This window comes from Haliotis cracherodii, unplaced genomic scaffold (genome assembly GCF_022045235.1).
Source record: "Haliotis cracherodii isolate W230 unplaced genomic scaffold, xgHalCrac1.p SCAF_10, whole genome shotgun sequence".
In the NCBI taxonomy this organism is placed as follows: domain Eukaryota; kingdom Metazoa; phylum Mollusca; class Gastropoda; order Lepetellida; family Haliotidae; genus Haliotis; species Haliotis cracherodii.
The window spans coordinates 15,557,134-15,580,656 of NW_027266265.1; the positions used below are offsets into that span (position 1 = coordinate 15,557,134).

The 23,523-nt window shown below is 38.5% G+C and overlaps 1 protein-coding gene across 2 annotated transcripts in view; it reads left to right on the forward strand.

Moving 5' to 3' along the window:
• The first annotated feature begins 2,759 nt into the window (after window positions 1–2,759).
• LOC139447330 (uncharacterized) overlaps window positions 2,760–23,523 on the forward strand; it is a 30,284-nt gene continuing 9,520 nt past the window's right edge. The window contains exon 1 of one of the 2 annotated variants that reach the window (XM_071228643.1): window positions 2,760–2,786. The gene's annotated coding sequence lies outside the window, so the exon portion shown is untranslated. Of the gene's footprint in view, window positions 2,787–8,530; window positions 8,601–23,523 lie in introns of those variants that run through there. The other variant, XM_071228635.1, reaches the window with a different exon arrangement.

Sequence of the window (23,523 nt, forward strand, 5' to 3'; positions counted from 1 at the left end):
TCCGAGGGAATACCCAATAAAATTCAAACTTTAAGGAAGCCCTACTATCACTTTAAAAATCACTAATTAGAGCAAAAATAGACTATGGATGCCATACATAGTCTGGATCCCTGCCCACGTTGGAGTGTTTGGCAACGAACACGCAGACAAATCAGCCAAATCATCACTGAAATTAGAAGTAAGCATCAACCTACCAGTATAAAAAACGAAATTAAACGTATCACAAAGGAGAAAATCTTCCAAAAGTGGCAAAATAACTATCAGAAATCTGATTGCGAACTAAAACACCTGCTACAAAAGCCACTAAAAAAACAAAAATCCACCATAAACCCAAACAAATGACAGAAAAAAACTACAAACAAACCACACTTAGTTAAACTTCCACCTACACCAAATTATAAAACACTAAACCGGTAAATGCCCACTGCTACTTAAAAGAAACGCCTGAACACGTAGTACTGTTCCGTGTGCGACATACGCTGTTGGTGGGAAAGCGCACGTTAAATCCCCAACCTCACTCAGTCACAGACGTAACACTATAATGCATACATTACCAGCAACACTGAACAACACTGCAAGTGCCTGAATTATTTAAATTTCAGTGAACTGAGTCTATTCACATGTTAGCTTTCATAGGTTGTGAAGGATACTTGTAAATTCCTAAATTGAGTCCACTCACTAACTACTGTGAGCGTTTTTGCCATGACTTCTGTGCTTGTATAAATTTAGTAACTTCTAAAAGCGGCGTAAAACCATACTCACTCACATAAACTGTTAATCCTCTGCTGTGTGCTGGCAAAGTGTGGATAAACCTATGTCAAAGACGATCAAACTTAGTTAGAATCTTTGTTTATCTTCCAACTGGTGACATTTTAGTAAACTTGACAAGTGAGGATGAATTTTAATATTCATATTATTATAGTTTTATTAAATTGTAAATAAAGCTTAAATAAAATTGTGCTACACTCTCGCGAAAAGTATATTTTCTGTGAGTAAGTTTACATGTCACGTGACACCAGCATCTTTTCAGTTATATTAAGACGAAATAGTTGCCAGCTTTTGGGACTACATGTGACATTGCTGCTTTTACATTTCTTATACAGGTGCTTGACTGCCTCTACATCATGTTGAAGCCGAAACAGTTCTCATGCTATCCAACAATATCACATCTAAAAATGTGACATCAGCAAGTACATATAATAACATATGTATTGACATTTTTCGTCAGGATAACAAACATTCCTCTCCTTGTTACCACGTCCAAGTTCAGCTTAACATGGGTCCGCCTTTCGTCAAAAGTTTGTTCCCACTGTAATGATTGTGTCACGCGTTGCACACGCGTGTCGAACGGGGTGCATACCCGTGTTTAACGCGTTGCGATTAAATTGATGACCCAATGGGGACGTTTCAGCTTGCATAATAGAGTTTTATTTAACCAGAACCTTAACAGAAAGGTTAATGGGGGCATATCAACTTTGATGGCAAAGGTTTCAGCGTAAGTGAAATTATAGTTAACCCAATAATTAAAATTTGGAAACGTATCATCATCTTATTTTAGTACCGATAATATGGGCATAAACTATTCACATGCATACCCTTGATATCCGGAATGATACATAACTTTCTAAGGCTTGAAAACTTTTAAAAATTATATATTTACAAATGTTTCCCCACCTAAGGAAACGTTCATATTTCAAACCCTAGTACACTCAGAAAGGACTAGGAAAGCTCAGCACCAATCACAATTAAAAGGAATGCATTCGAATACTCTATGATCAAGTATTTACTGGGGTATCAACTTTTTATTTCATGCCTTGGAAATGTCAGAAAACCCGGTCAGAGCAATGGTGCTTGTGCAAACAACAATGCACGGTGATCATATGTCTCCAAGTTGAAGCTCCATATGAAATAAACGCCCAAAGTTAATTCATATAGGAAAACACTACATAAAGCCGGTCACAGCATACATTTCTATTGTATAATGTAAGGGACATTCTCGCGATCTCGCATTCTCGCGACAAAAAGTGCCAGGTACCCAAAACACGAGAATACGAGATCGCGAGAACGCGAGATTTGGCCAAAACCTCGCGTTCTTGCGATCTCGCATTCTCGTGTTTTTGGTACATGGCACTTTTTGTCAAAAGTCGACAACGCGAGAATGCGACATTTGGACATGATGCAAAATCTTGCAATCTCGCAATCTCGACTCGACAAATTAGGCCTAAAAAACACGAAATCGCGAAAACGCGAGAATGCGACATTTCATGTTCTCGCGATCTCGCGTTCTCGTGTACTCGCTGTAGACGCTGTCTGTGCGCATTCGTAATAACATAAGGTCAAGTAAAATGCGTTCCGTCTCCCATGTATTTTAAAATTCAATCAAACTCGAACTGATAATTCATTGCAGCCTTGACATCCACATGGTGGGCTTGCTTATACTGGAAAAGTACCCCCGATATCCAGCCTGAGGGAATCAGGGTCAGGGTTCTGCATCTCCTCTGCACTGACTGGTTAAGCGTACGAATTCTGTCCTGCGGAATTCGGCGCCATTTTGCTTGTAACACGTTGGCCAGTGGTGGAGTGTCTGCGGCGGTTCTGACGTTGACGTACACGTCGATCGAGTTCATCCCAGAGTTGTTCGATTGTGTTGAGATCTGGATATCTCGACGGCCAGGGCAAGACGTTGATGTTGGCATAAGGAGGTAGTCTACCGAGACACAAGCTGTGTGCGGTGGAGCGTTGTCCTGTTGAAACAGCTTTCTTTGGCGGTAAATAATTGGAAGCAGGTGAGGTTGAAGAATTTGATTCATGTAGCGATTTGCTGTCAAATTTCCCTAAGTCAGATCTCGTGGTGTAGGATATGCCCACGCTCATTTCGTTGACGATAAACACGTCGTCTTTCATCTCGTCAGTGTAGAAGAAAGCGTGATTCCTAACTAAACCCCGATTGTCTCCAGTTTCTCAAAGTCCAAGGCTGTAAGGTATGGCACCAACGCAAGCATCGCTGTCGATGGATCTGATGCAAAACAGGGACAACAACTGATCTTCGGAGTCGGATTCCACCCTTGCGAAGATGGTTCCTGACAGTCTGAACCGATATCCTCCTCAAATCAGGGAGGCATCCTGCAGTCTCCATAGCTGTAGCATTGCGATGACGTAGGTAGGACAGTCGAATGTAGCGATCCTGTGCAGGGGTGGTAACTCTTGGTGGGCCGTTTATCGGACGGTCTGCAGTGGAATTGAACACCTGTGTATCGGTAATATTCATGTATGTGGTGCTGGTACAATTTTGTGTCGCCAGTGTGAAGCGTAGCATTATTATGAATATGAAATTACAATAACACATTTTCTTTTTAAAACAGACGACTTGTGCGTTGGTAATGCTTTAATCTCTAAATTAACAATCCCGGAAGAAAACTAACCCCTTTATTGCACCACTGTGCCCAAGCTTGTTCCAAACTCAAGACCTAGCAACATATCCGATAACACTGGCCCAGGCTGACCCTAGCGGGATTCCGTCAGTTCTCCATGGTCTGGTGCTGCGCCATGACTGTGAAATTTATATTTTTTAGGTATTCTGTTTTACTAACATCCTAGGCAAGTTTAGATCATACTAACCAAGTCTAGTTTAGTCTAGTTCCGAAACAGCAAAAGAGAAAGGTTCTTTCGAATAAAAAAATATATATTTAAAAGAAATGTTTTAATTGACTAGGTGTTACTCTATCTGTCCCTAGATCCTAGAGAATATATTTGAAACGGAATCCAAGTGAAGAATGATTTGACAGGTCTAGATTGCCTAGGCTCTGGTCCTGAAATCAAGCATCGTTCTGGGATCCATTTGTATTCTATTGAATAGATTTATAATTTTGACTACGACAATTGTATTTCTAGGAAGTTGGTTGATTTTAGATGTGGGTATTTAAAGATAACAAAATAATATGAAATATATATAATTTATGATGTAGCTGAGGTACGTGCACATGTAAAAAACTAGTTTGTAGTCAAACAAAGAAGATCTTCAACACTTTAGATTGTATATTGTTTTGAAATGTTCTGCCTCATGAACACGTTCCTTATTTCAATATCGTATTCAGTTCCACCCATGACTGTACACAACATATATATATTTTACATGTATACGACGGCTACATGGGCAAGTATAACGGTAAAAACAAACGTGTGTTTGTTTTACATTTTTGTGTGTTGAAACACATGTTATATTATAGGGAAAATATAAACATTTAGTCTGTTTGGGTAACTAATTCTAGCTATTGTTTCCTGAATAAAATATTATTTACTTCAGGCATACATATATTATTTCGTGTCATGTGACAATACTCATATCTTAAACAACCACAGAAATGTGAAACATCAATGCTAGAGAATAACGAATTTCGATATTCCAACGAAACAAATGCCTTTTGACGTAAACGTTGACAATAGCGGTAAAAATATATTAATGGATCACTGAAAATCAATGATGACATGATTGTTGGCAAACATATGTTGTTGCCTCAGATGAATAGATGAAGCCGAAAGAGTAAGCTCTTAGAAGTCTTGATTGCCAGCTGGGACCAAGACAGTTTCACGATCAGGTATGAAATGTATTTACATGTTGGACGCATTGACAGAGAGTATTGTTATCTTGAACGGTTTCTGCAAACGAAGTAGACATTTTGGATTCCATTTATGTACACGAAGATGTTTTATTTATCAAAATATGCCTGTGTTTGTTTGAAGGGTACATGTTCTTCACCGACTTTGCTGCAGGCTTCAATGCAGGGTTGGAGTACACAAAGACTATTCAGAGACAATCAATTCAATTAATTAATCAGTGCTGCTACCAGTGCAAATAAAGAATGTTTATTATAACATGTTAATGTCATTGTGTGTGTATACAACACATAAATAAAGTACAAGTTTACTTTTCTACAGTTTTATATACATAAAGTACAAGATTACTTTTCTACTTTTCTTGGATCACTCCATTCTAATACTGCCGCCATGACCTATGTTGTTTTAAGTTGTGTGTGACAAATGGGACACAAAACAAAAGGGAGGATACCGACTACACTGACCCGGGCTGACCCAAGCGAGATTCTCTCTCCTGGTCAGTTCTCCATGTGATACTCACAGCGTTGCGTGTCTCCCAGAATGAATGAATGACTTAATTTCGTAAGGGGGCCACCGGCCCATTATACATTGTTCATTAATCGGTACCCATAGTAACGATGGAGCGCCAGATGATTACAGAGTATATAAAACCAACAATGGTAAAAAATAGAGCAGATTCTCTCAGACCCAAGAGAATAAATATGAAAAGGACTCCAACTCAAGTCAAGAAGGATATGGCAAGTCAAGATTGCCTCAGTTTTGGCCCTGAAATCAAGATTACAGGAGGAAGTAAACATTTCTCCAAGTCTGGAGAGTGTTTAATGATCCGCCGTCCAAACTGATTTCTGTAGGTGATATAGAAACGGACAATGTACGCCCATCACTTTTTTAGGTATTTACCCTATACACCATTCAATATTTCTTAATTAAACTGAATACACATTAGACATGCACTGGACTGGCACCTTTGGCTATTAAGGGAGTTTTCAGGGATTTTTTTCACATTGCGTTTCCAGGCATATGAGGGTAGTAAACTGTTTACCAAAGGCAAATTACCATGATGAGTAATGTCTAGAATCACCGATGTCTTTGATTGGCATTTGGAAGTTGGAAGAACAAGAATGATTGAAGTTGGAAGGACAAGACGTAGTCCTGAAACTTCGTTATCAAAGTACTTTATAAAAGTTTTGCCATCACAATTGTGACTTCGGATGAATTCACGTACTAATATCCCATATGTCTTTAATGATGGATTTTATCGAGCTAGGGCTTCATCTCGAGTGTTTTTGTCTTGCCATATCTTTTTAGCCAAAGGGTTTGGTGTTCGTCACCAGAACGATGATATTGCCTGCTCTCTTCTTAGTTTCAATGGGAGTTCTGTGAAGTCAGACCGAACACTTGTGAGACTGTTGAGAATATGGGGAGAAGAGGTCTACTTTAACCAATGTGTCTGCTTTAAATAGGATGAACACATGCATTATAAAGTGTTTTTACTTAGATATGATACTATCCTATAGATGTAAACGCTATGTCGACAGATGGAAATTTGTATCACGATAGCTAGAAACATTTGATACGTTTCAAATCCTATTTCGCTTAACGATTGTTTTTTTACATGTTACCTAGCTCAGCGATTTACTCGCAATCACTTAATTATGCTGCACGTTTTTGGTTTGTGATAGTTCATTTATGGCACGTGTGTCTGTTGCATCAAAAATATGTAGGTATGGTCGATAATGGAGTAATTAGCCAATAATAAATTTGGCTCGGCCCGACTATAAGGCAATCCAATACAGTGTTGATCTGTGTGTCGTACAATTGTGTGTTATATACACCTGGAAAAAAAGCGTTTAAGCACAGCTTACTACATACTTCTAAACTGCCGGACAAAAGAATGTACACACCTTCTTTCGATGTTAGCTTAATTGAAACAAACAAGAAGTGGTCATTCAATAGTGTATATTATACTTGTGACCTTAACTTCGCAATGCTTCGGCTACTGTTTTCAGCCTAGTACCGGTTTTGATCAAATCCAATGTTCAAGTGAATACTTTCTTTTCCCCGGTAGTTTATATGCAATAGTTGTTTCTTAAAATGTATCCTTTGTTAAATTTCTAACAAAACATGCATTCAGCTTCACCAGATCGACTTCAACAAAGGTATGTATGATGTTCAAACGTGAGGGATGAGAAATTAAGACCAAAGCAGGTGAAGCGTGTTTCTGGGATATTATAATATGTATAAGTGATGATATTAATAATAAATATATAACGTCAAAGCGAGAGAATAGTCTCAATTATCCGACGAAACAGATTCCTTTGGGCATAAAACATTAATATAATGTCATATATGATATGACAAGTTCGTTAAGTATTTTGTACTTTATACGAGTGTAGTTTATACAGTTCATAGACACCATGGTATAGAAAGTACAAAATGGTATGGAAATCTATAATTTGCTATTTCTTATGAAACATTATAGACCAAACCATTTTGATCAAATAACGATTTTTAAATCACAAACTGCGTACATTTTAATGTTGAAAAGGGAAAGCCCAATCCTCATGTTTTTCATAATATCCGATCGTCACGATATGGCAGAAATATTGCCGACGTGACGTGAACTCACTCATAATATCCGAACTGAAAATACCTATGTTTATTTATCTCATTTGGATCAATGTGCAATGCACCACCAATACCTACTAAAAACCTGGGTATAGGGGTACTGTATGTTTCTTCAGATGTTGCTGATACTGAGTCACGTATGATGCAAAGATGCAAAGAAGCGGAGAAAGCATTTGTAGGGATAATCAGACAACTATTGCCATGGAAACAAACATGTCATTTGTAGGAAATCGATTTCAGTTTCTGTATTCAGTATTTAATATGTCTCTTTGTAACAGAAGAGTAATACTGGATACGACTTTAAAAAATGCTATTTTATATATATATTTTTATATATATCAAATTTTATCTGATTCTCATGTGTACAATGGTTATGGTTGTCGATGTGGATGATGTTGTCGATGGTGTTGGTGGTCGCTGGACATTCTGTTGTGTTATTTCTCCTGCTCTTCGGACTGACCAGTCTATTCGTAATGTAGCGATGGTTAAGCTATGCATTTGGGTGAGTGGGTGAGTATGATTTAACGCCGCTTTTAGCAATATTCCAGCAATATCACGGCGGGAGACACCAGAAATGGGCTTCACACATTGTACCCATGTCTGGATCCGGAATCGAACCCGGGTCTTGGTCGTGACGAACGAAGGCTTTATCCACTAGGCTATCCGACCACCCTGTGTGGCATTTCTAAATTATGTGGTCATTTGTGAAGTTTCATTTTATGCTCTGTGGATGGAACTACTCAATCAAGTCATTATTAAGTACTGATATTTGTTCACCGTTTTGTCGCGAACTGAAACAATATCAATTATCTGTCCTTAACTGAACACAAATTAGGCAAATACAGTAAAGTACGGTTATAACGAACTCAAAGGGACTACTAATTTTAGTTCGTTATAACCGTAGTTCGTTATAAGCATATATACAGCATAACTACAGCAAATAGTCAGGACCAAAAAAGTGAGTTCTTTATATCCGTCTGTTCGTTATAAGCTTGTTCGTTATAACCGTAGTTTACTGCATACCTTCATTCATACCAGTCAATCCATGTAACTGAGAATACCAGACACAGATAACCCGCTTAGTCTACTTGGCAGGAATGTGATGCTGTCGGTGTAGCGAGAAGCAACCATTTTGAACAATGAGCGGATGGTATGTCAACACCGCAACAACCCGTACGTGTCGATCTGAAAAGCTGTAGCTTTGGTGGGTTAAAATGAGGTTGACCTAAAGAGATTGTAGTGGTTGAGATAGCTTTTTCACTGTTACCAGACCAACATCTGTCGGAACATTGACAGTCTGATTGTTCGTTTTGGACTTACTCCTGCTTGCTGTAATTGAGCTTACTGAAAGTGCACAGGTGAGTTAAACATTCAAGCTTTCAGAGGTTCATGTTACCTTTCTTTATCCTCTGAGCTAGAAAGAAAACGCAGTACTTTAAATATTCGAAATTTAGGGGATGTAGAGAGGTTGGAGACTCATAAACCATTTCAAATGCTTCAAGCCATTAACTTAACAGAACCAGATAAGGCCACTCGAAGTTTGGGACTTAGTAAATTATCAAAGACGATCCAAATGCCCTTTTATGCTCTATGCAGACTCTGAAACCGAAAAATTAAATTATTAACAAAATGTGAGAAATTATGAACAAGTAGAATTAATTACCTCAGAAGTAAGATTGAGAAAATACATAAGCAAACCAGTTTGAAACGTTTCAAAATATTTTCAAATATGAAACAAACACATTCATTCAAAAGCACATGCGCCATAAGATGTTTAAATATTGCCTTTTTTATCATGAACAGGGGCTACCTTTTATTTAATTAGAAGCTACAACAATCATTTATTAACTTGCAAAACAAATAAAGTAGACTTGTCGCCATTCGATGGTAAACGATATGTGATAGACGACGGCATTTCAAGTGTAATATTCTGCGATACTTCATATATAAGTTATAATTACATTTTAAAGGTAATCTCTTATACTAATGCTTTCCAAGTTATATTAATAATAACAACACTATCTACCGTGTTTATTTTTGTGAATCGATGAAACGTCACAGTATATATACATATATTTGGTACATTTGCTTATAAACAATATGTTTACCAATAAACAATCATTAGAAGAATACTCATGTGCCAAATCGACAGATATGTAAGGAAATCCCATTGGACACATGAACAGTGGTCATTTGCTGGACAAGAAGTTACACAAGGATATCGACCCCTATTCCTATGTGCATAGGTATAGGTCACAAACATGGGATGGCATTGTGCAGTGAACTAAATAGATGGAAGAAAAATTCATTTATTATCCCGAAGGAAATTTGGGTTACATCAACCCAATGCCTCAGTTTATTGATAAACAAACATACAAGAACATTACCAAAAAAGTCAAACCAATCTTTTTACTAATTCAAAAAGAAATACTTCGATATTATGAAATTACAAAATGTATTGTATATTCAAATTGTAATTATGCAAGTTTCCATGCCTTCTGGTCTTCTCTACATATATTACTTAGAGACTCTGTATTACTATGATATATGATCTGTCCATGCTACAAACATGCCAATATTGTCACAATAAATCCATGCACCCTTGATGTATGATTTTGAAATGTAAATATGATGGAAAATTGAATAAATTATTAAAAGAAAAAAAAGAACATTACAAACGTAAAAAACATTAAATATGGCACTAGCGAATAAATACAAGACTTCGATATATTCCTATTCCAAGTATGTTTAACTTTATATATAATTTATTATTTATCCTAATAATTATTCGTAACCAATATTTAAATGTCACACGATATCAGGGTCCCGTTCCGCAAAGCGATCACTAAGTACGCGATCTTATTTTTTTTGTTACGATCGGCAGCCACAAAACAATCTTAACTAAGAGAGTAGTAAGTTAAGATCAAAATGCTAAGTTGCTCCGGACCAACTTAGGATCGCTAAAACCGATCTTAAAGTGTACCATAACAACAAAGATGGCGACTTTTATTAGTATGTGCAAGGAAATGGATCGTGTCTTACACAAAGAAAAGGTTTTTAGGGACCTCAACGGGCAGCTGAACACGTTATCTGACGATGAACTACAGGCGCGATATCGTATGCCACGCCACGCCACGCCCTCTTGAAACTGCTAGAAGCTGTCTCTCTGCCTGTTACACCAACAACCCAGCGTTCGTACTCCCTGTAACCCAGAAACGAAGTTACTCCTTACTTTGAGATATTTAAGCAAGGTGTTTTTTTCCTTGAGTTGGGTGCACGTGACCATCACGGTACTGTGAAGTCTAGTGTGTCCCGGGTGTTTCACCAGACTATAGACGCCATTTGCCGCTCTTTCAACAATATCAGTTTTGATCTTGACAATTTACGTGATGTGCAGCACGAATTTTATCGACTTACCTGATTCATTTTGATCTGAATTAGGATAAAGCTGATAATGACATTGAAAGGAAACATTTGGTTATACTTGCTCTATACATGCACTATTTGTCTATTTATGAGGAATAATATATTTTGTTGTGTGTATTACCTCCTGTACCTAACGATGTTAATACTCTTATATCCATCTTTCACCACAATATTCACCTGCATGCACTGTTGCTTCAGCGACTGCTTCCTCATAAGGAAGGCTAGGAAGGACAGGCTCATCTCCCAATGTAGGTTCGGTTGGCATGGTGACCCTACTTGTCTCACGAGACACTTAAAAAAAGAGAATGTGTTCTTTATTTTTTTTAAATAAACATTAAAAATGAAATATTAAATACAAAATTCATACTACTTGTATTTTAGAAATTAATACATAAGCACGAATATACAAAGTAAAAGAACATATAATTATCATGTTTAAACATAACACACCAGTAGCTTTCAGCATTATAATGGTGTTGTTTCATTGTAAGTATTACCTTCTCTAACATCTGTTTCCAAACCGGGGGCACGTTGCCTCCATTGGGCACGCCAGAAACCTTTGATTGTGGGTTCGAATCCCGGTTCGCCCCAATTATGTTTCTAGGTTTGTAAGCACCATACCCGTGCTCGTGGGTTTCACCGAAGTGGTAAACGTATGAGACCTGCGTCACTTTGGGCTTTCCTCCCACATTAAGCTGACACGCCGCGATATAACTGGAATACTGTTAAATGCCATCAACCTGGCAGGCTGGAATCAATGAGCGTACATGTGATATCAAGGAAATATTATTATTCAATACTTATCATTGATAGTGTATATTTACGGACAGGAATTTCGTGATCAAAAGGAAAACATTGAATGGACAAGCCCGAAGTAATCGACAGGGCACGTTCACATGTGCCGCGATTTCTTGTCAACCAGTTGTCCTACATGCTCGCCCGTTTCGACAAATAACTGCTGTTTTTTTTCATATGAAAAGTCATGTCTTATTGCTCAAACTACCTGACCGAGTGAATGAATAGCCCTAACCGTTTCACATTTTGTGAGATTTCAAAAGTGTGGCCACGACATCTAACGTTAGTCGACGCCATATTGCAAACAAATTGTGTCATGGTCGGTTTCACATGTCGACGCTATACGCGATACAACTATTGAAAACATCAACATAACTTCTAAAATGATGACAGCAATACCCTTTTTTTGCATTTGGGTAAACCGTTTATGGATACGATGTTCGATATCGATTTGTTTTTCCGTTCTTTCAAACTGTGGTAATGGAGCTATGATTGATTTGCTGAAATAGTATTTTCCGTCACATGCTGTAATTGTACAAGATAATTGATAATCAATTTTGTATGAATATCTATCATCAAATACACATTACAAATCTCCCCAGAAAATGGAATATATTACCATAGCACGATAGGTCGTATCTCCAACACTCTGCCATGGATATTATTTCTAATTAATATTAAATTTACAAATTATTGATGTAGACTTTACTCTCGATTAACGTATGATAATCTATTGCAAGTCTTCAATTCTTATTTGATATGTTATCTGAAAAGTCAACAATGAGTAAACGCTTCATTTTTTTCGTTCAATGACGTTACAATCTTCAATTATATTTGTGGTGGCTAAATAGACGATCGGTGATTTCCCGCTGCTGTGAATTTGTCGTCTGGACATGTGCATGTGATTTGACCTCGCGTGTTGTGACGTGGATGACGCCACGTCAAACAGCTGATCTAATGGTGTGGTCGTGTAATGGATACATGTGGTTTCAGTTTCCAAACAATAATATTCTCTTTGACTGAACTAAAAAGGGTAGACGCGAACATCACGAATGGGAAGATTTCCACGGCGACCGACGAATGGATGAGACCGTTGATCACTTGACCAACACTATTAGAATATTTGGAGCCGTTTTCTAATTTTGGTATGTTGACATATGTTCCTTTAATATCTGTTTGGAGGGTTGATATTCCAAGAAAGTAATGTGCATATAGTGGGGACCAGTAAGTTTTACAGTGAGAAATCTGTCAAAATGGATATAATGACACCTTTTTAATATTTTAGCCTCATATATACTGAACCGCAAATGAAACGTCACCCCAAGTAACATTGCATGGAAAGTTGTCCTAAAATATCTGGGTAATTTTTGTCAAAGTTTCTTAAATTTAACATTACCTTGTCCGGAAAAATTTGGTGATAAAAAAACAAAGCAGATGACAATAAAACCGATAGCCCAAACGCATCACGCCAACGGCTATGGTAACCCGATGCACGTGAGTTCCGTGCAAACAGAAATGCACATGCGTTCCCCCGTTTCTTGGCCTATAAAAACCACCCAGATCGGATAACATTCATTCGTTTTTGAATTGCTACCACATGCCAAGATTGACAGGAAATCAGCGACACCAAGCCCTTGGACGATTGCAAGCTAAACAAACCGCCCGGAAAGTAGCCAATGCATTTCAAGTCCACGTAAGGACCATATACAGGCTCCAGCAACGGTACCAGACCACCAACACTATAGATGACCGACCACGTAGTGGAAGACCAAGGGTCACCACCCGACGTCAGGATCGTCAGTTTGTGCGACAGCATCTTCAACATCGCTTTGTTACTGCTGCGGAAACTGCTCGACAGACCATGGGGACACACCAGCGACACATTAGTGCGGACACCGTGCGTCGACGAGCAGACACCTCCACTGTCACAGGCCAAACCGAGGACCCATTCTGACACCACGTCATCGCCGGGACCGTCTTCAGTGGGCAACACAGCACCAGCATTGGCGCCACCAGCAGTGCAGAACAGTCCTCTTCTCATACTAGAGCCGTTATTATATCTCAACAGCAGATAGCGGGGTGGGGGAGTCTGGGGTGGTCCGAGCATCATGGTGTGGGGTGGAATTGGTCTTGCACAGATGGTCGGCCCTGTGGTCTTCCAGAACATCCACTGCAAACACGAAAACGTCGGTTTTTTCCGTATATGGTCATTGGACGGAAAAACGACGTTATTTGGACGCTTTCAAACCATCGTTTTTCAGTCCAAATAACGTCGTTATTTGACATCGGAATTTACTGGGAGAGAACGATATCATCAAGCTCCTCCCTTTCTTGATTGGCATTGTCAATCAAGCAACAGCGTCTACCGGTATTCCTACTTCTCAGATTTCATTGGTTAGTTCTCGCGTGTTAGATTACAGGCCCGAGCTGTACTCGAAGCGCTTAGCGGAAGTACTGAAATCAATCGTTCTGCGCATGCGGATTGCTTAATGCCTTGTCCAAATTTCCGTTCTATGCATGCGCGATTTCGCGTATTGTTTCCACTATATGTCACCACTATTTGACAGTGATTCATAAACACAGTCTCGTGATAAGTTCGGAATCGTACAATGTCGCTTTAATTTATGGCACGTACTTGATCGGCGCGTATTTCCCATTAACAAATACAATGATAACGGTAATAATTTTAGTCAAAATAATTAGGAAAGCGCAAGGCTCAGGAACGTCTGAGTATAGGAAAAGGATTTATACTTTCGAAAGTTATATAATCGTCAAATACGCAAAAGAATATCAACCGGCTTTTAAAACTTATTTTTGTAGAATGTGATCTTGGTGTTTATTGCCAGATAGTATATGCATATACATTTTCCCGATATTGCTTATTTTAATGTTTATTAGTTTTAATGTTCGTCCGCCTACCTGACGGGATTCCACTTTCTCATTTGTACATGACACTTAAACAGTGTTCTGTTACTGTAAACAGATTAGTTTCAAATTCCAAACTGGTGATATCTATTCAGACTAATGCTTAGTCTCTAAAACTGTATAGTTTTGAAAGAAACAAGTAACTCCATTTAAATTGAAGAGGAGCTCCAGTTATATGGGAGATTCCGAGATGAACCTACTCTATGGATATCTGGGGGCACGGGTGGCCCAGTAGTCTATGGCGCCGCGATTCGCTGCGCAGAGTTGCGTCCCTTTGGCACGCCAGAAACCTATGATTGTGGGTTCGAATCCCAGTTCGCCCCGATTATGTTTCTAGGTTTGTCAGCACCATACCCGTGCTCGTGGGTTTCACCGAAGTGGTAAATGTCTGAGACCTGCATCACTTCGGGCTTTCCTCCCACATTAAGCTGACACGCCGTGATATAACTGGAATACTGTTAAAAGCGGCGTTAAACCCAACTCACTCACTCACTCACTATGGATATCTAAGCTGCCACCCAAACCGACCCAAACGGGACCCGAAAGCTTATTGTATGCTATATAGTCCCATGGAAGTGCACTAGAATTATACATTGTATTCCGGACGATTGTGTTCTTTCACCTACTTTTAAATGTTGCCTATACACTAATCTGGACGTACTACTCATTGTTCTATTTATGTCATCCTATTATATATATATCTTTATATCAGATATACATTATAATTAACGCATGTTACCATTCTAAAGTCATACTCTCATATAACCTTATATTGTTCATAGTATCAAAGTTTATTCAACAACATCAAGAACAGCAATTTAACCTACTGAAACACCCAAATACAAGGCTGTTATCAAGCGCTGGTGCAGACGTGATGCATCGTAAAAAACTGTATCGTGATGTCATCAGAAATACAATTTCTTGCAACATTTATACTACGAGATAGTAAGGCTAACGCTTACTCACCGGTGGAACGTAGACAATATCGCTAATACAGATATCACGTATGTGAATGTTAATACTAAAGACAAACAATCATTATTTCTGCAGTGACGATATAACACTTATACACGTGTATTGGTGACTTTCATCAGTTTTGCTATTAATTTTAATAACTTTGTTTTCACATATACAAGTAACAATACCCGACTAGCCTGTCATATATACTTATGAGCCAGTTTTCAATCTTGAACTGACTTACTCTGGTGTTCCTGAGGGGAGGTTATTGGCTTGGGTGTTATACCCCGTTTTTTCTGGTAATCCTATTATTACTTCATTTTTATCTAATGACACCCTGTTCTCCGGATCACGGCTCCGTGACTATCCATAACAATTAAGACGAACATTCAGATCAAGTACATGAATGAGTTTGTTTTGACGCCACAGTCAATCAAAGACTAATGCTGTGCGGTTTGATTACACACTTCTACCAGGTCGAACATCATGGATCTTTTTCTACCTAAAGAGAATCATAGTTCATATGCTAATCCATCTATTGCCTACGAAACCCGTCCCGCTCAAGATGACCTTACTTGTTATTACATCCATCAGTTACCCCCCCCCCCCGTTCTCACACCCCCTGGACAGGAAATACTGCTGATAGCCTCTGGTCGGTGTCTAGCCGGGAGAGCCACATTTCAGAAATGGCTAATGCCGGTAGAGCCACATTTTCAGCTGAGTGCATTTCACCTATTCTACCGGGTAATTAATTAATCCGATTACCGATACCTGTATATGAGTGTCCCACATTTTAATTATACTCCTAATTTAATACTCCCAGACTGAGAGAGGCGACCAGTTCCTACACCGTGTTAGTGACGACATCCTCATCTTCACTACAGACAAGAACATTGAACATTTGTGTACTGCAGACATTGTATTTTGTGATGGTATATTTTATGCCTGTCCCTAGTTGTTTGATCAGATTTATTGTTTACATGCTGAGGTGTTTGGCCATATGTTTCCATTAGTTTACTGTTTGTTGTCCAATCGAAAAAAAGAGTGTTATGTCAACATGTTTCAGTACCTATGCGATTTTGCTAGTAGAGGAGGTCTAGAGTTTGCCCCACTTACAATTCAGTTGGACTTTGAACGTGCAGCTCACAATGCCGTGACTGATGTATTTCCTGGGACATTAGTTAGAGGGTGTTTCTTTCACTTCACCCAATGTATCTGGAGGAGGGTGCAGAAAGAAGGTCTGGTGATGGACTATAAGGAAGATGAGGAGGTGAAGAAGCTGGTGAGAAGAGCTGCTGACCTCCCTCTAGTACCTCGTGACAAAGTGGATGATGTGTGGCTTGATGCCATTGCTGACTCTCCTGCTGGCCCTAAAGTGACTGCCTTCATGGACCACGTGACAACCAGTTGGGTTCAAGGAGGGGCCTTCATGCCAGAGATTTGGAACCATTTCGAAAACCAAGGCCACCGTACCAACAATCACCTGGAAGGGTGGCACAACAAGATAAAGAAACTTGCCAAGAAGTGCCACCCGAGAGCAGTCAGCGAGAGCAGTCACTCAAAGAGGTTGCAGTCCTGAGACTCTCTCACCAGCGGTGAGAACCTTCACGAAGAAAGAAGTACAAGGCAATCGATGCACGTATTGCAGTAATGCAGTAATGACATTAAATCCATTATGATATTCATATGCTATTCATATTCATCAATGTAAAATTTTGATGAATATGTTATCCTTGTTGAATAATAAATGAGAAAACAAGACTTGTTTTGTTATATACGGTAACCTGTTAGAATCACAAAGCATGTTTTGACAGCATAGCCGCGAGAGCCCCATTATACAATCACGCAACCATAACCATTGCCGCGAGAGCCACATCAATTTGGGCTATCTATTTTCGAAATGTGGCTTTGCCGGCCTGTAACCCTCTGGTCAACACCGCCGCGAGCGCTACCACAGAATGTTCGTCGAACTCTGCAGGGGGCATTCTCAGTGGCTTCAAATGCGCTGAAATGTGCGTGTCAAGGACAGCTGGTGTCCGATGCTGAAGAACCGTGTTCACGGCTGACCGACTTGGTATTTTTCTGCACTGACAGAAACTGGATATACTGACCCACAGCTGTTATAGATATTTAACTAACCCCTGCTCAAATAGATGCCCTTCTCTGCGTGGAGTAGATGCCCTACTCTGCGTGGAGTACCGTATATACCTGTGATAACGATACCGGTGGCGATGCTGATGGTGATAGTGGTGGTGATGATAATGATGGTGACGGCGATGATGATGGAGATGATGATGATGATGGTAATGGTGATGGTGATTGTGATGATATGATCATATGATCAAGGCCGCTGGCGTTGCCAAGTGGTAAAAGCGTTCGCTCCTCGTGCCGAAAATCCAAGTTCGATTCTCTGCATATCATAGGCACAATGTGGGAATCCCCCGTCGTGATATTGCTGTAATATTGCTAAGGCGGCGTAAAATCCGACTCACATAAACTCTCATAAATCACCAACTCTCGGTTGGTCTTCTTCCATTATATCTCACTAGGTGGCGCTACTGGCCTCGCTAGGACGTTCATTCATCCACAGGGCTGTGTACATGAATGGCGGCACTTTCTTAAAGCGGTTGTCAAGTAGGAGTTTATGTCATGGGAAGTTCACCTCAACCGATTCCAGCAGTCCTGCTTTTATCTGATCCATTGACCTAAGTTTGTGGCTCTGTGACAACACGTACAAAAGAAAGTTTTTGTACAGGAGATGCAATGGGCTATTCATGGCATATCACATGCTTTTACGGATTGTGAACCGGCCTCGCGATATCTAATCCGCTGTCTTCGCATAGATATTAACATATCTTCGAGATATGTCTGAATGAATGGCGTGACAACATTCAAGAAGTACGTTAACGGTTATGTGAAATATTAGAATGATTCCACCACAGAAGCCAAATCTTAAAGTTGTTTGATTCTTCGGTAGCATTTTCAATAAATGTTGTTCACGAAAGGTTCCTGAATACATTAATCGAGATTACGCTATCCGCATGGATGACCTATTCCTGCATAGATATATCTAGATCGGTGACGCTAAGCCGGTGGGTGACCCGTATCCAGATCCGGACATACCAGTGAAACAGGCACTCACTCACTCACTCACTCACTCACTCACTCACTCACTCACAATGTATCAATCTATCAATCTATCAATCTATCAATCAAACAATCAATCAAAATGGAAATCGAGTGACGGATGCTTGACTCATTGTAAGTCTTTGTACGCCATTGTATCGTTGCTAGTGGTACCAGTTACCGGTTTGGGCTAGACGAAGCATTGACGAAGCAAAGAGTTTAATCAGACGTCTCCTTGAGGGAGACTGGTATCACACCTGTGATCCCTGGCGATAAGAAATATGACATTGCGTACCAGGCCAGCAGTTAGACGTATCAACGTATAATCGTAAATTCTCCTCGGCGTAATATATATCTTGCACGTGTACGTAAACAGGATGTGTTTGGTAACTTGAGTAGGAAGCACAAGTGCACGAAGGGGTGGTATTTCAGATGACAAATGAAAGAAAACAGAAAGATTGTGACCCAAATTTAGTGACTGGTGGCCGTGTCGCACACACGAATTTTTATTAAATGTATCCTCGAGAGTCAGTAAGAAACTAGAAATAACTGCCTTTGTTCTGTAAATCTCACCAAGTTTCAGCTTACGCCTCTTCCTTTGTGGAATGGGGTTTCACATTTGTAAAATGATCTCTGTTATCTGTCTGTACCATCAACTTAACTGCGTCACCCCCTGCAGTTTTCCCGTCCCATATTGCCAAGCAGGTGACCCACAAGGAGGAAAACGGCCCTCCCTCAGTCCAGAATCATGAGTTATACTGTGCCTACCACAATAAGTTGTGAATACGTAGCCTTGCTGTGGCCAAACATTTTGTAACAATTTGGCAAACTTTGATATGTAAACAGCACATATAATTCAGTTTTATTTCATCTTAACATATCAGTTGAATCCCACTTGACCTTTGAAGATCCGGTTAAGAATGAAAATGTTCTTCGTGAAATGTTCTTCATGAATACTGTATATCATGAAATTAACGCAATAATAAGTCAGCACATTAATTCGAGTATAGAAGAACCCTGGCCTCAAATGCGTCATGACATTTATGAGAGTAGCCCTGCAAAAATCACTGTAGTCTCACAATTTAATAATGTAGTATTGGATGATAGATGTTCGACCGAATAATATCATTTGTACAATCAATTGTTCATCTAATTTCCATTAATGTATGTTACATTGATAATATGTTCATGGGTTTCTTCTCTGAACGTATAGTGTTGAGGACTACTCAGTTGAGGATAAGTAACATAAAAAATGATGATATTATTTTGATATTATTGTCATTATTATTCCTTCGGATCATTAAAAATAGTTATAATGTTTCACATTAAACATAGAGAAAGAGGTATGGATATTGTGGAGATTATTTTTTAGCATCGACATTATTAACATAATTCTTAAAGTCTTAGATATTATGTTTTGTTTATGGTCTAATGCCGCACTCAGCAACTTAAGGATATTACAACATACATTTAGGTTCAGTTGTATTATTAAATTTGTTTTATTTTGCATATGTTGCAGAGACCTTATAAAGTAATATAAAAATGTATAGTCGCTATTCTTAAAAGTAAGCATATGTTAGATTTATCAACAGGAAATATTGCACACCAAAGGATTATTATATATCATGACACTATTCTATGTCGAAGTCAACTATATTTGTGTTTGCTATTGCTACATGATTGGTTATGACACAGATACGTCATGATAAAGCAATGAGAAATTGACATTTGATGATATAAGACAGCTACGCGATAAATCGCAAAGAACAAAGAAGAAGGAAGCGATATTTATTTCACGATAAAACCTTGTTCTATCATTTATGGAGATTCGAACATGCACTCGCAACTTGAGGACGTCGTAACTTTGATGTTATTTGTGAGAGGGAAGTGTCCAGTGAGTTGTTCCTTATAGATGTAGCAGGGGAAGGTAGATAAATGCAATGCCCGAACAATCGCATCAGAAAGTGAGAGCGAAATGTTAATCGGTATTGGCAAACAAACAAACACATGTAAAGGCAAGCCAATTGTTCACCCGAAAAGGCACGGAAACACACGGTACAAGTCAAAATAGAGAATTGCATCAGACATCATTTTGGTCATTGATACGTCAAACCTGGATTTGCCAGCTACACGTCCTGTACAAAGACCAAGCCAGGACCCGAATCCTTTAAACCCGCCCAAACAACCCCCTGAGCACGAAGCTTGCTTACATTTTCTCCTAACCTAAAGTAATCTATACTAGTTCTGAAGTAAATCGTATTTACCCGCCTTATGTCATTTATTCCCGATAAACAGAGCATGCACACTTTCTGACAGTAATGTGGGGTAAGTCACAAACCAAACCTATACTCTCGATATACATGTTGCTCTTACTTAAAACACTATTGGGCTAACAAGATACGTATTTTAAAGTGCCATGCTTTTCTGATGTGCTATCATTCTAATTCGAAATAATGACATAGTTAGTTACCACTCACCCTTCAATATTTTTCAAGGTCGGGTTAATCACAAACATATTTGAATATATACCACATCTATACTTACATGTACTTATCTTTATACTTTAAAGAATAAGTGTGTCTGTCATACAGACCCCGAAACAAATATGTCCAATACAGCCCAAAATTTGGCAAAATGAAGAAAGTCTCTTGGCTCCTTTTTTGTTATATTTTATAACTATTGTTTAACAACTGTTTTTTTTCTGTAAAATATGTTCATTTCAGAGATTAGATGTTATTCTAGCATCAGGTCTGTGGTACGTTCACTGCATCAGCGTTGACATAAAACGATTTTTACATATATAAATACATACAGAGGAAATACTTAGCATTTATCTTTTAAGGAAGGATGTGGACTTGCTATAATTACATATGTATGTGGACATATATGTATGGACATTTGGATGAATATAGATATACCTCCTTATAGATAGTGATCGTAGATGATTGTAGAACGTGCACGAAGAAAATGGAATAATTATGTGAGTAATCGGGTAAATACCACGTTTAGCAATATTTAGCCATGTTGCGATATTGGTTTCCAACATACAAGACGGACCATGAAAGTATGACTTGAATTTGGACCTGGCTTTCTGGTGTGATGTAACACCCCATAATATAATGTAGAAAAAGAGCTAAAAGCACGAATAAAGATCACGAGATGAAACTTATGTATACATCTGGGCATATATTTGCGTAGTATTACTACGTTAATTCATCAGTATATATGTATTTTGCGCAAAGGATATTGTAGATCGACGCTTACATGCGCATATAAACTATTCACCAGTACTGTAATATTTAATTCATTTGTCTTTTGATACATATAGATATGAACATGGAGAGTCTGTCTGAAGAAATGTAGACATGCATGGGATCTTTTGGATAGTTGTACTTCACGGTTAGACAAACGCTTAGTCTCTGAAAATACATTATTTTGGTTAAAACGAGAAACTATATTTAAATTTAAAAGGAGCCCAAGTAAGATGGAAATTTCAGCCTGAACCCGTTGAACATCTAGGCTTGTTTCATTTGGGGCTATGGCATTGCAGTTAGGCCTGGGCGGAAGGGAAAATAATATGGTTCAGAGACTGTGAGACAAACTACATCACGGTCTGTATCGCCGTCGTGATCTTTAGAGCTACGAAATTAGAGCCATCTGAGACAGCGACTCTACACCTGTTTGCACTCATCAGATACTAGTCACTACTCCTCTCACCAAACGAAAAAAAAACCGAAAAAGAGTATATTTTTAATCCTTCTAATTTACTATTTAGATACATGATTTAACTTAAAAGTAATTATATAGATATCTGTGATGCTGGTACCGTTTTGTCGCCATTGTGTAGCTATTGTGGAGTTATTATGAATGTCAAATACATGTCTTGAAATATAGACTTGTAAAAGAGTTCATCAAAGAACCATATGCAGCCATTTAATTGGCGTGTATGGATATATTATCCATTTACTTATACACACTTATTATGGACATATACAGAATTTCATTGTACCTTATTATTGAAAAAATACCCGTGAAGATCCGGGTTAGAATAGGCCTTCAACAACCCATGCTTGTACTAAGGTGACTAACGTAATCGGGTGGTCAGGCTCGCTGACTTAGTTGATGCATGTCATCGTATCCCAATTGCGTAGATCGGTGCTCTTGATGTTAATAACTGGATTGTCTGGTCCAGACTGGATTATTTACGAACCACCGTCATATAGCTGGTATATTGCTTAGTGCGGCGTTAAACAACAAACAAATAAAATCTATTATTAAACACCTTCCAACAATGATAAATTAAACTTATATTTCTATATTTTCTGTTATATTTATAACATAGTTTGATTCATAATTTAATTATTGCGTTGCTTTCTTCCCTGTCATTCAATGTACATGTTCAACCCCCTAAACTTTTAATATTTCATTTTTCACAAATGGCTACCTTAGTGAGTTGCCTAGATCTCTCGTTACCTACTCGCACGAACAGATTAAACATATTTCTGTTTATCTAATTCATAATACGAAATTGATAATTCATTTATCACAGTATAGATCATATTCGTTTATATCACTATCTGATGCTAAGGTTTTATTTCAGAAATTATAATTAATTCAAAATGTAGAAAGATACACAATTTGCCATTATTTGACTTTTAAAACTGTACAAAGTATAAAATAATGATCAGAATGCCTGTAACGGGTAGTACTTAAGAAAGAAATATTTGTCGATAAGTCCCATTTTTCAGATATGCCCTTCAGTAGTATTATTGTATATCTCCAAAGAGAGGTTTACATTGTAGTTATCATTATTTGTGGATAATTCAAAAAGCAACATAGAAAATATATATGCTACCATGACGAAAGAATACAGAGTATACATAACTCGCAATTCTCCAGAAGAGATTTCAAATCACAATAACATATCTGATATAAAGAGAGGTGGTAATGATTTAATCTCTACATTGTGCCCTTGTTCGTGAGCCCTTGTTCTATTCAGCAAACAGCCCAAAACCGAAACTCCACAACATATCCGATTACACTGATTCAGGC